The sequence below is a fragment of the Polyodon spathula genome, chromosome 27 (genome assembly GCF_017654505.1).
Source record: "Polyodon spathula isolate WHYD16114869_AA chromosome 27, ASM1765450v1, whole genome shotgun sequence".
Lineage (NCBI taxonomy): Eukaryota > Metazoa > Chordata > Actinopteri > Acipenseriformes > Polyodontidae > Polyodon > Polyodon spathula.
Window position 1 is genome coordinate 9,059,544 of NC_054560.1, and position 13,913 is coordinate 9,073,456.

Genomic DNA, 13,913 nt, shown 5'->3' on the forward strand with positions numbered 1-13,913 from the left:
TACTTCACTGATTTATCACCGATATGCCAATAATAGCTTTTAGTAAGCAAGCTGTCCAAACAGGAACAGCAATGGACTGAGTGTTGGTGATTGCATTTGCTCATCAGAAATCTCTTATTCACCCCCTGGGGTCAATTTTTACACTGCATGTCTGGGTCTTTCATTGGAAACATGATCCCACACCGACAGGAAAGTGGACGGGAGCTGTACTGTTCCAGCTTGCCTCTCTCCTGCATCCCTCTGCCTGTTGATTGCCAAGGGCTTGCTGCCGGCTGTCTTAGAAGGGCTTGTTAAATCAGAGCCAGAAGAGGGAAGCGGTTACAGAACATAAAATAAATATTTTTCCAAATCTTACAGCCCCTATAGCACTTTGAATCAATCTGTCTTTTCCCTGGTGACAGGTTTGCTCAGTGTCATTTATGTATGGGTTTCCAAATTGAGAAATTATAAAAAAAAAAATAAAAATAAATGTGTGTTACAGCGGGACCCTATTCAGAAAGCTTTAACTCACAAGTCAAGGATTCATTAAACTGTGCTAGACTTCTTTAATGCCAGCCTACATTAAAAAACAATAAAAAAAAGTTTTTATTGAGGAAATATATATATATATATATATATATATATATATATATATATATATATATATATATATATATATATGAATACAAACCTTACACACTTCAATTTGACAATATTTGACCATTCTTCTTTACAAAACTGTTCAAGCACTGTCAAGTTCCTTGGGGAGCATTGATTTACAGCATTCTTCAAGTCATGCCACAAATTTTTGATTGGATTTAGTTCTGGACTCTGACTGGGCCACTCAAGGAAATGTACCTTTTGTTCCTTAGCCTCTCCAGTGTAGCTTTGGTTGTGTGCTTTGGGTCGTTGTCATGCTGAAAGGTGAACTTCCGTCCCAGTTTCAGCTTTCTTGCAGAGGGCAGCAGGTTTTCCTCAAGGACTACATTCATTTTCCCTTCTATCCTGACAAGTGCCTCAGTCCCTGCCGATGAGAAACATCCCCATAACATGATGCTGCCAACACTATGCTTCACAGGTAGAGATGGTGTTCTTTTTTGCCAGATGGCTACAGAATCTCCCGAGTGGTTTTTTGCATACTTCAAACAGGATTCAAGGCAGGCTTTCTTGAGTAATGGCTTCCTTCTTGCCACCCTAACATACAGGCCAGATTTGTGGAGTGCTTGGGATATTGTTGTCACATGCACACTTTGACCAGTCTTGGCCATAAAAGCCTGTAGCTCTTGCAAAGTTGCCATTGGCCTCTTGGTAGCCTCTCTGATCAGTCTCCTTCTTGCTCGGTCATCCAGTTTGGAGGGACGGTCTGATCTAAGTAGGGTCTTGGTGGTGCCGTACACCTTCCACTTCTTAATAATTGCCTTGACCGTGCTCCAAAGGATATTCAAGGCCTTTGATATTTTTTTTTATACCCATCCCCTAATCTGTGCCTTTCAACAACTTTGTCCTGGAATTCTTTTGAAAGCGCCTTGGTGCTCATGATTGAGTCAAAAAAAAAAAAAACACCTGTTGTTGGCAGATCAGTGGCAGGATGCAGGGCTGCTAATGTCTGATTGCTGTAACCATTATAAAAGAGATCATCTTTCAGACAGACCACTGTGTGAAAGACATTTGTCACTCTGACGCTGGCCTTCACAAATCTCTGCTACCCAAAGCTGTGTATCTTTCCACCAGAAGATTATCTGGATCTATGTTTCTGGATGCTTATTCAGTTGTTTCTGAACATGCATTAGTGTCTGGGGATGACTTAAAACTGAACAAAGAGAGTAAGCCAAAAGTGCACAACTCAGGGTTTCTTTTCATACCAAGGGCCCTGTTCACAAAGCTTTCATTAGAACGTGTTGTTTAAAGCATGTTTTTTTCAGCTGATCTCTGTTTGTTTTCAGTCTATTCAATTGCACATTATGAAGTGTTATCATCCTACCCTCACGTGCCTGCAACTGCATAGTAATCTAGGAGCCGATGAATATCGCACTGTAGTTAAGTCAATGTTCATCATTTTGTAAAATCACAAATGACTGTAATTCATCACTTACTCCGAATGAAGCTTAACAGTAAAATATGTTTGCAACTCAAAGTATATATTTAAATCAAAAATACTTTCCCGTGTGTGTGGGCTGACAAGATTTCGATGATAGCAGCCCGCTATTGGGCTAGATAGATATGTCCTGAAACTGAATTACAGCTTTGTGAATAGGGTGTCATAGCCACTTACTTATTTTTGGCATGGTTGCTGTAAGCAGTCTATTACTGCATGTATATTTCACTCTTTTGGCACATTATAGATTGTCACATTATAATCATCCATCACAGTGACATTAATGACATCTGACCTTGCAAAGCCCTTGCTTATGGATTGTGTAGAGCACCAATAAGGAGTCAGGTGGCTGGTTTTACAGACCCTGACAAGCATTAGCTTACCTGGTGTTAAGGTTAGTGAAACCAGTCCCTGGTAAAATAAATAAAATAAATGTTCCAGTTTTATATGTATATATAAAATGAAATGCACAAGGTACTGTGTGTTTGAAAAATGAATGTGTGCAGCTAGAACCTATTAGTAAAAAGCATACTTTTCAAACTGTTCGATTTCCCACTAGAAAAGCTGTATAGAAGTATTCAAATCCTGAAGTGAAGAAATACATTCTTTTGACAATCAGAAATGCATAGTTAGTGTCTGTAGGGAATCACAGTTTGTTTTTTCTCATACTTACAGCTGCATTTCAGTATTACATGTAATCTGTTAAAATATATAAAAAGCAAACACGCTGTTGACACAAAGACTGAGCTCCATGAGAACAGAGCTTATATTTAATCATATTGTATTTGCTGAAGTTTTTGTTTTCTTGAAATAGAGTTCTTAATAAAATATATATTTTCTTCCATGCAACCGGATAATGCAAAATGCTGCCGAATACCCTTCGGTAATTTATAAAAGAGCATGGATGGAGTTATGTATGATAAAAAGCAGCCTTCATGAGATTGTTATTTGCATAAATGTGATGCAATCAGTTACTAATACTATTAACAAAAATTCAAATATGTAGTCCAGTGACAATTGCATGCATCCGTCATTTTGCAAGTAAATGTATAAAGCTAATTATGTCACTGGCAAAGAAGAAAAATGTTCAGTATCAAGGCCAATTACTCCTAAAATGACACCAGAAAATGTGTTTGTGATTAGCTTAATATACACTATCATCCATTATGTGGTTTTTAACAGCAGATTCGAACATATATATTTTTTATAATACACACTTTCTGTACAACAATAAAATAACTTTAATAAAGAAATAATAAACTTTAAAAGGCAGCCCCGCTCGCTCACTATGGAAAAGATCTTTACCATACAACCTAATGAAAATACGTTAATGATGACACAAACTGACACCAATATTGTGCGCTAATGGGAATCATTTTATTTTTTTTCTGTAGCTCTGGACATTAATTTCCAATTCGTCTAAATTAGTTTTACATTGATCTATGATGGAACTACAATGCTCCCACTTATAAAACAAGCTGGTTCCTTCGGTAGGACTAAGAAACAAATTAACAAATAATCTTTTGCCTTTTTCAGTATGCATATTGTATTGGCAATGGATGAATAAATTATAATTAGACAGTAACACCTCTGCTGGATCACAGTAGAGTTTAAAAGAACTATAAGGCACATTTGCAATAGATATTTAAAGTAACCTGTATATTATAATGTGCAAATGCGTGTACAGTATGTGTTTATATTAGTACACTGTAAAAAGGTTTCTGATTAAGGACTAAACTGTATTAAAAGGACTTCACAGTGTAAAAGATTACAGGTTTGTTTCCAATGTAAGAAATTACATGCATCCTGTAATCAAACTAAGTTGTGCTTCTTTATAGGGTATTTTGAACAGTGTACTGTGAATATGTGAAAGTGAGTAATTATCTACAGTTTTATAGGACAGGCCATAGCGGTAATGTAAACTCCAAGTCATTTTTACAGCATAGAAATAAAAAAAGAGACATCACCACATAGGTGAAACACAGCCTGGCTGTTGTTGTGGTAGTGAGAATGTATAATGAGCAGAAAAGAATAATGCAAAGCTCTGTAACATTCAATTGTAGGTGATAGATCATACATCACTGTTCATAATGACCATATGATTTAGTTTTCCAAATACTGATCCACATCTCAATACATAGTTAACAATCCACTAAATGTTGCCTTATATATTTTATATACCAGCATATTGATCACCGTATATTTAAATATCAAGTATATGCATATATTTATCCCCATATATATATTTTAAATACTCCAGTTGGATGATATGGATGAATGTAACATTCCACATGTGAATAAACTATAAATGTATTTAATATATTTTAAATATAGGTTAGCTATATGAGGTGTATGAAGTCTTCTATTTGAAATACACAATAATAAATATACCACAAATGTTTCTCCATGTGGATTTGCACTGATACAACAAGAGCAAAATGTGTTAATGTCTCAATAATGCGACATGCTGATCACTATAATAGAACAGAGTACCCCACAGTAGCCATAGGTGTACTAAAAAGTGAAATGCAAACTGCTTGACAATTTGGTGTACAGGAGGGATTTTTTAAATCAAAGTTTTATACAGATGCCAACTTTTTAAAAATGTGATTGATCCTGACTTCTAAATGTTCATATTCTCACATGGTTTACGCGCTATTTACGCACTGGAATAAGGTCTTACCCACCCTCAGAAAGCCCTTCTTCCAGCACGTAAATACGATGTAATCCTCGGATCCCTCCCGATTTGAAACTGGAAAAAAAAAACTGCATTCGTGTTTTATTCCTGATGCCAGTTAGCTTAACATTAAGAAAATATTGTAGGTCTCATTTCTGTGCCAAGGCTCTACCACAAATAGACGCAGAAGCGTCCGTTCTGCCCCAGTTTGGCAGTGGCGCAGTACATTCCAGTGGTAGATAATCAAAATATTTTACTTTGGAAGGGTTATTTAGGATTCCGACATTCCCAAGATAAAATAAAAAGAGAAAGACGTGATCCCTGCAGCACACACGATTAAAGCCATTATCAAAAAGATGAAATCATACAATTAAATTTACATATTTTACCTAAACAAACCGAAGGATTTATAATCTAGACAGAAAAGGGAACTAATGACATTAAACTTGCATTTAAACAAGTTTTTCATAATAAAAAAGAATAGCAAATATGTAATGAATAAGTATACTATATGATAATAAACGATACATCTCTTTAAATATCGACTACAGTGAATACTTTTTTTTTTTAATTTTATTTTGTTAATGGTTAATAACAGGTGTAAATATAAGCGCTTCTTTTTCAGGGATGTTCCGCAGTTCGAACCATTTAGAATGGTTTAGGACAAATAAAACAGGAAGAACAGTAAACAATTCTATTTAATCACAATTAAAAAAAAAAAAAAAGCATACAGCCATTCTGCGAATGTCGTGTTTCTTGCGTTCATTTTTATAGGACACCCCATTGTTTTTATTATTTTCTAAGGCAACCGCAGTAAAGACCTTTTAATCCAGCAGATCTCTCAAGAAATGTTTAACTAGTATAACTGCTTATTTTAAAATACTAAACGTGTTTGTTTCTACTCTCTGGTTTTATACAGAAAAGGCTAATTTTGGCTGTATATTTGAATAGATAGGCCTACTGGAAATTCATTGGTCTCTAAGCGATATGCAATACAGCAACCTATACAAGCCATGCACATGTTTTTGTCTCTTCACCATGCTCAGCTCGTTTTTAGTGTTAGATTTGTCTTTGAGGGGTACCGTTAATCATTGTGCAACCGAATGGCCACTGCCGCTTTGTTTGAAAGGCATCCTATTGGTAAGGATCCTACAACGCTGATTCGATTGTGACATCGCACACACAAACGCATCATAACTAGGTTTTGTGAATGTAAAGGCAGCGGGACAGTGCTAATGGCTATATGGTTACATTTAGGTGTTGATAAAAAAACGTTATCAGTTGCAGAGTATTCGGACTCGGACACATTGCACGGGGCATTTGAAGTAACACATCGGTATAACATATGGGCGTGCCCCTCCCCAATTCCTAATTGGCACTTATTTGTTCGCGTTACACTGAAAATAAGATTCACCACATTAACACAGATAACTCACTAGTAATCGTTCATTTTTTAGATAGCATTTTATTCCACGATGTAATTCCTTGTTTCAATGCAAGCGAACAGTAACAGGCCCACTGCGCGCTTTGCCACATTGCTCCTCATAAGCTTCATATGCAGATGCATGTCATTTTAAATGTACCACCACGAAAGTATACTGTAAATATATGCCCAGTGTTACTGTATATTACCAGCCTAAACAACGGTTTTAAACTGTTTTATTCAACACTGTAATGGTCTTTGTTTGCGCAAACTCGCGCTCTTACCCCCACTGTCAATTTCTTCCCGGTGATCTGGTAACAAGGCACACCAAGCTTACACTTCTTAGCAGAACATGTTCACCTGCACAAAGCTGCACTGCACAGTATCAACACGTTTGCAGCGGGGTATGCTTTGTGACAACTGCATTACGCACAGTATCAGCAAACATCCAATCTTGCATTGAGAGACACTTTTCAAGAGAGTACAGCACCATGCGGAGGGAGTTCTTTAATTTGCTATACTGTACTGTGTTGTAATTTTAATGTTGTGTACAGATCTGTACATTCGGATGTACATTTTGGTTTGGAACTTTCTTCCCTATATGTTTGCAAGTACACATTTCAATGTAAACAAAACCTCAGGAATTACCACAGTTCTTTGTTTTTTCTCTTTACATTTCGCCAGCAGCACCAAAGCACAAGCTAAGTAAATTTGTCTTCACTGTTTATACAAAATAAAAAAAATAAAAAAAAACGTTATGCAACCGTACTGTCAACAGCTGTCTGCATTATTAACTGTATGTGTCTGTATTGCGTGGACTTCTGGCACAGAGCCAGGCTGACCCATTCCACAGCAGCAACCTTCAGTCATCTAAAGCCGATTGGGTGCCGGGTACCGGCCCCCTGCTCCAGTCCTCGAGAGATTTACACAGACGGCTTTAAGGTTACCATTTGTTTGTACAGATTGACTTACCACTGACTTTTTCTTTCTTTAACCAATCATTATGTGCATGTCGTGTTCCTTACAACATCACCCCCTTTACTCTTGTCTACAGCTGGGACGTTTAGATGTTGCGTTTTACCAAATCTTCACAAGCTCCTCAGTGCGCCCCGGGGCAGACACAGAGGCCCTATTTCACAATACTACACAGGCACTTCACCCAGAAGATCCCAATCCCACCACCTTGGTTTTCCCCAAACAAACCTTCCCGTCATTTGTATAGTTTTATTGCTTATATATCATACTCAATAAAGTAATCTAAAACACAATCTGGATTAAGTATTACTACCGCAGGTTGTACATTAAAAACAAACCCATTGTCGTTAAAATGTAACATGAGATGACAATCAACCGTTAAAAAAAAAAAAAAAAAAAAAAACTTTATCATATGGACCCGACTCCCACACCTTGATTAGGGCTACCCTGACAACAGCTGTGTGTGTATATATATATAAACCACCGCTGAATGAATGTTTGAAATACTTTAAAATAAAACAAATACACTGTTTAAATTTATTATTATTATTTTCAAACTTTAAAAAAAAATGCAGCTGAATATACACTCACACACACCCATATAAGTGTGATTGAGAGAGAGAGATCATATATATGTGCTCACACTTTCTTTTTGTCACATATGTACCCCTCCCCCTCCGAGACAGATCGCAACGTGTTCCAGCGAGGCAGGAGAAATACGTACTCTTCATATTCAACTAGACCTATTTCCTCACAAGGGCATGCTCGGGCAAGATTACCAAGACTGACTGGCGGTGACGGGGTTTATTCATTTATTCAGGACAATCTTAAGGATGGTCTACTTAATGATGTCAATTCACACTAAATTAGGTCAGTTTAATTATTGTTCTTGTTTAAAGTTCAATATATTAACAAGGCGTTGACTGGCATTTTTTTTTTTTTTTTTAGCTCTTTAGCCCAATTAAATGACAGAAGAAAAATCTGTTCTGAAATACCTGAATTACACCGCCGCCACTTTATTACATATTTCATATTAGCTTACCACTATATATTTCTGACCGCATAAAGCAAGTCAGAAAGCAAGCTACAGCGCGGTGTTTATAATGACTAAATTGATCTTAAAACCCGTGCTGACCTTTCCAAATGGCTATTAAACACAAGCAATGCAATTCAGACTTGTGTCTTGAACTTCAATCATTCTAAGTAAGCAGTTAAATTAATACAGTAAACACGATACATTGCTGTCGATTCACTGAATTAATAAACACATTTAAAATAAATTCAAACATGCAAGCTTTCTACTTATTGGTTACTTTCCATACGAAAAAAAGAAATACTGCACAGTTAAATAAAAACTATATTTGGCTACTTATCTGATAAGTGAAAAATGACAGAAAAACAATGAATAAACAAAAAGACCGTTAGTAAGGATGGCGCTTATTTCGAAAAAAGCTGAAGAAATTCTATACATTTACATCACCGGGTAGTATATTGTAGGCCTCCGAATACATCGATATATCGCAATTTCATTTTAAAAAACATTAAAGCGCCCGTTTCCACTAACATTGCCACACCCAAAACATGGCTCCTGACTGTCGTGGTGGTTTGAAATGTTTTTATAAAGAACACTATTGCTCTAAAAATCTGAAAGACGGACAGGGCCTCTGCTAATTAATACTGTTGCGCCACATTTTAAAGCGTTTCCTAGATTTGCAATGCAAACGCCATTTATGTGCCATAATATTTCTTAAAAGCTAAACAGACCAGCCGCACAAAAACAGCCAAAAGACGTTCACAAACAAAAGACATCTACACGGAATTTCATCGACAACGAAATGATTTATTGCATACATACCCTTCTTTGAAATAGCAGCTTCTTGTATTGTCGGTGTGTGAAAACAAACAAACAAACAAACAAAAAAACATTAAACATTCATAAAACATGCCTTTAAGAGAGTCCCAACGTTACCCCCCTCCTGTGAATTTATATCTATCTATCTATCTATATATATATATATATCTATATATCTATATATCTATATATATATATATATATATATATATAAAACAACAAAATGTGTTTTAAAAAAAAAAAAATAAAAAATAAAAAAAAACACACTGGTGCTCCATTGATCATCAAAATCTCTGCATTCTGTTCAGGCAGCCATAAGCCTTGCTATAGCATTAATCTTTCTTTGCAACAACTAACCACCACCAACCCCCCCCCTTGGAGCCGATCATTTGGCCAAACTGGGATCGTTCCTGTCTCGATGAGTTCCCCCCAGAAGCGGCGTTGCTTTCACTGGGGGTTGAGAGTGTGCCTGCGTGGTATTTAGATGAGATCTCCCGTGCTATAACATTGCTTTTTTCCCCTTGACTCAACTATTTCAGTCTTTTTTTTTCTGACAAAAAAAGGGGGGGGCCTTGAAACCACCGCACCAGGGCTCGGCTAAGGGTAATTTGAAACGGATTTCGTTATGGACATTTAAAATATACTTTTCGTGTCTGTTACTCCTTGCAGTGTATTTTAATAGAAACAAAAACACCAAAGAGAGCACACACACATACACAAAAGAAGTTTCTCACGCATTTCAAAAAGCTATTCTGTGACAGATGTATTTAAATCTCTTAACGGGCACTAAAATGCGTCCAACGGGAGAATTGTTCAATTTATTACGAAACTTTATACAAACATAATTAGTCTCTTTTTTCTTGTTTGGGACAATACATTATAAATTTAAAATTCGAAACAAACTCCAAAACATAAAGACAACTTTCATCAAACGCCAACTCATCCAATCGACCATTTCCCCTAAAACTGCTTACTGTCAATAAGCACCGCTATACACTGCCTGCTTTTGACGATATTATTGTCACAAAAAAATGTGGTTTTGATACAAAAATCAATGAAATTATTTAACAAAGAGCTGACCCCCACCCAAACATTTTGTATTTTAAAGCAAAAAAATAATAATAATAAAAAAAAGAAATTAAAATGCACGGAACTCTGTTCTTCTCGTTTGTGTAACCGATTCCTTCCCGATGCGTGTTAAAATAATAAAGGCTTCGCTTCCCAATTCCAGTAAAACGTGTCATTTAAACGGATTCTAGGTTTCTAGCACATTCTGATGCTCACACTGAAAAAGCTTAAGCTTAAATCGATCATCTTCACGGCTCAGGAAAACATACATTAAACCTGCATTTTAAGTATCGCTCCGGCTTTCTAGTATTTCGATCAACAGAGCTTGAAAAGGAAAGGTGCCTTGAAACGGTCTTTCTATAAATTCTCACTGGTTGTTTTGATCATTCAGTCTTGAAGAAGGGGGGGAACCTTGAAACCGCGCAACCTCTTGGTCCATAATTGGTTTTATAGGACTGGCGGTGAGCCAAAGTGTTTACATACTAGTGATCGGCGTTTGAAGCAGCCAATCGTTTGTAGCAAATTGTGGTTTGGAGGCTATAGGGAGGCGGGGCTTGTAAAACAATGCTTGTTTCATTGCAAAAGAGTTTTCATAGATCTGTGCTAGGAGTTCTCGGGGCCTCGCCCCCCCCCAACCCCCCCTATGTTATAGCCTACCCAGGATGATATATGGACTATTTGATTTTTTTTGCGAACGCTGTATGGATTTTCCTAAAGCACTGGGTTTGTTTGAAATGGACAAGGCTGGATCTAAACACAAGTAAGGACCTTTCTTTGCTGAAAACCCAGATAAAGAGGAGATTTTGTAAGCGTTTTAAAAAAAAAAACAACTCGCCGAAAAGGCGGGCAATTGTGTAGAAAATGCGATTTAATTGCAAAATTTATCCGCTAAATTAACGCTTTCGTGTGGTTGATCTCTTTGGAAAGGAAAAAGGAAGGAGGCCGTTTGATTTGGGAGTTTTGGAAGTGAAAAGTTTCCAAACCAACGATGTCTGACACATTATAAGGAAAACAAGAAAATAAACGTGTGCGCTTTCTATGAGCTAGATGGTTTTATTTGAGAAGGCGATCGCAATAAACGTACTTAAAAAAAAAAAAAAAAGTGTACCCTCGACCTTGATCGTTGTTTGTTTGTTTGTAAGCAGCCGTGTGATCTGTAGCGAAAAGTAGTTTTAATTCTCGATCATTCCTTGTGTTGGGGGGGGGGGGGTATGGCATTTTAAAAATATTGAACGAGTTTTAGGTAAAGTGCTTTTGTTTTTAAAATGGGAACACACATGATCAAATGTAGATTAGTAGACCATTGCGAAATACTGTGTGCTGGGGATGTGCAAATTGACAACGTGAAGTGAAAGGGAACCCTTAATAAGAATCCCATGGTTTCAATTTATAAACTACCTTGGATAAGCATGAATGCAAGACCACGCTCCAAGTTTGCGCTAAGGTAAGCAACGATTGCCTTCGAGAGCATGAACTGCGAGCAATAGCTTCAGTTCTAGACACGGCAAAAAAAGAGCACGATTTCTAAACGTTTCTGAGACTAGAGAAAAATAAAAAGCAGCAAGTGTTTACATTGCATCATTCTTATTCTTTTTTCTATAAAACTTTGTGACAGTTATGATTCAAATAAGCTCGAACCAGCTGCAGCAGCTTACACGCAGTTACATTGTACATATGCGTACACATTTCTCCACGGTGTTCAAGATTTAGCAAACAAACAATAACGTTGCTGGCATGTTTAAAATATATCAGCTCGGATCAAGGGTATGTGTAAATGTTTTTATTTAGAGTACTGCATCCGTTTCCATAAAGACTATTCTAGGAAGACAACTTATTATCGCCTTGCAATACGTTTGCAAACTTATAGGAACTAAGTAGTATAAACTTTCGATTAATAGTTAGCTTATTATAAAACATTTTCATTATTAAGATATGCGTTCGCTCAATGATTTGAGGCCGGGCATGTTTCCAGATATAATATAATTGTTTTTCTTTTTTTAAATACACAATCTCAGTGCCACCTCGTTTCAAATTGTATAATTCAGTTTTTATCACAACTACTCAGTACACACACCAAACATACTGTTTATTTATGTCAAAGACCAGGTTTTTCTGAAATTGCATAACAGTACAAATGACAGTGTGCTGTTGTGCGGAGCTGCGTGTCTCTCCGTTATTGAAATGAAAGTTATCTCTCTTTGAAAGGACATGCATATTTGTAGAATTTAAATCTGAAAGCAGATCGGTGGTTTAAGAACGAACACACAGACCCAGTATTTCAATGCACTATTTAATCTATTGTACAGTGCTTTTGGACGGTGATATGGAAAACAGTGTTTAATAAAAGTGTGTGTTTTTTTTTTTTTTTTAAATAGGTGAGCAAAATGCAAGAAAGGGATCTCAATTCACCCGAAAATACAATGACTGTGTAACAGCCTGGATTTCAAAGAATATCTGATAGGACAGAGGATTTCTTTTTTTGGTGTATTTACCTATTTTAGATGATGGATGGCCGAGATTTCGGACCCCACAGATCTGTCCACATCCCCTCTCCTCTACTCACGGGCTTGGCCATGGAGTCGCACCGGCTCGGGGCTGCAACTGCAGCCGGGCGCATCGCTTCTTCCCCCGGTCACTTGACCACTGGGCACCCGACGCCTCTCCATACTGGGAAATACATGTCATCCGCCATGAACCTTCATTCGCACCACGGTAAGTGTCTCTAGGGTTTTTTATTTTATTTCCTGAGATGTTAAGTATAAACTTCTTTTTTTGTATGTCAGAATTGCTGCAAAATATTATTGTATAGTCGTACTAAAACACTACGCTCATATTCAAATACGTATAAATGTTTAAGAGAGGGGGAAAAAAACATTATTTTCATCAGTTAATTGCTGATTGTTTGGGGGCGCATTACGCAAATGTACTTAAAAAAAAAAAAAAAAAAAAAAAAAAAAACAGAAACACTGAATACAAGGTATACAGTTACAATCGTGGCCAAAACATCAAAGCCAGACATTTGATCGTATGTTTTTGAGAGTTATTTTAAATATAATATAGTGTAATTGATGGTTAAGGGGTGGTGGTCATGTACAGGGAAACAGATCGTTGACCTATCTTTGAGAAAACACACTTATTTTGATTGTAATATATGTAAACTTTAATATAAAACGGATAGAGGTTGTGTACCCAATCCAGTAACGACGCTGCTTCACAGTGACACCTTTCATTAATTGTGGGATAATCGCTTTTGATTCACAATTCTAGCGGAATCCTTCCCCTATTGCTATTTTAGAAATTGCTGTATGGGGGTATTTGTTTACACCCAAGCTGTACAAAACACGCCGTTGTGTCTTTAAGCGATTCGAATACAGTTTAAATACTGCGTTAACTTTTTAAAAAAGCTAATATTAATACATTTTGAACGCCCATACTAGTGGTTCTGTCATTTTAAGCATCTGGTCGGATCAAGCTTATTACATTTACTGTAGAAATTTAAAAAGAAATAATAAAGCATTTTGTGCCACTAACCCAAGCACGTGATTTTATAACTTATCTAGTCTTTTTTTTAAATTATTATTAATATAGTTTTTGTCTGATCAATTTATAAACTCCGTATTTTTCGATATACGAAATGCTATATATTTTGTGTACTCGAACCCCAAAACATGCATTGTGACATTTTAATATACAGTAGCTATATAAACCGCTTGTCTGAAAACTCCAATCGTGTTTACTTCCAAATACATTGCATCTGCGCCAGGGATTCCTTGTACTGTACTTGGCTGCTACTTCTCATAGAAGTTAGAAAATAAATGAATGCATTTTGTCTATATTCAGAATC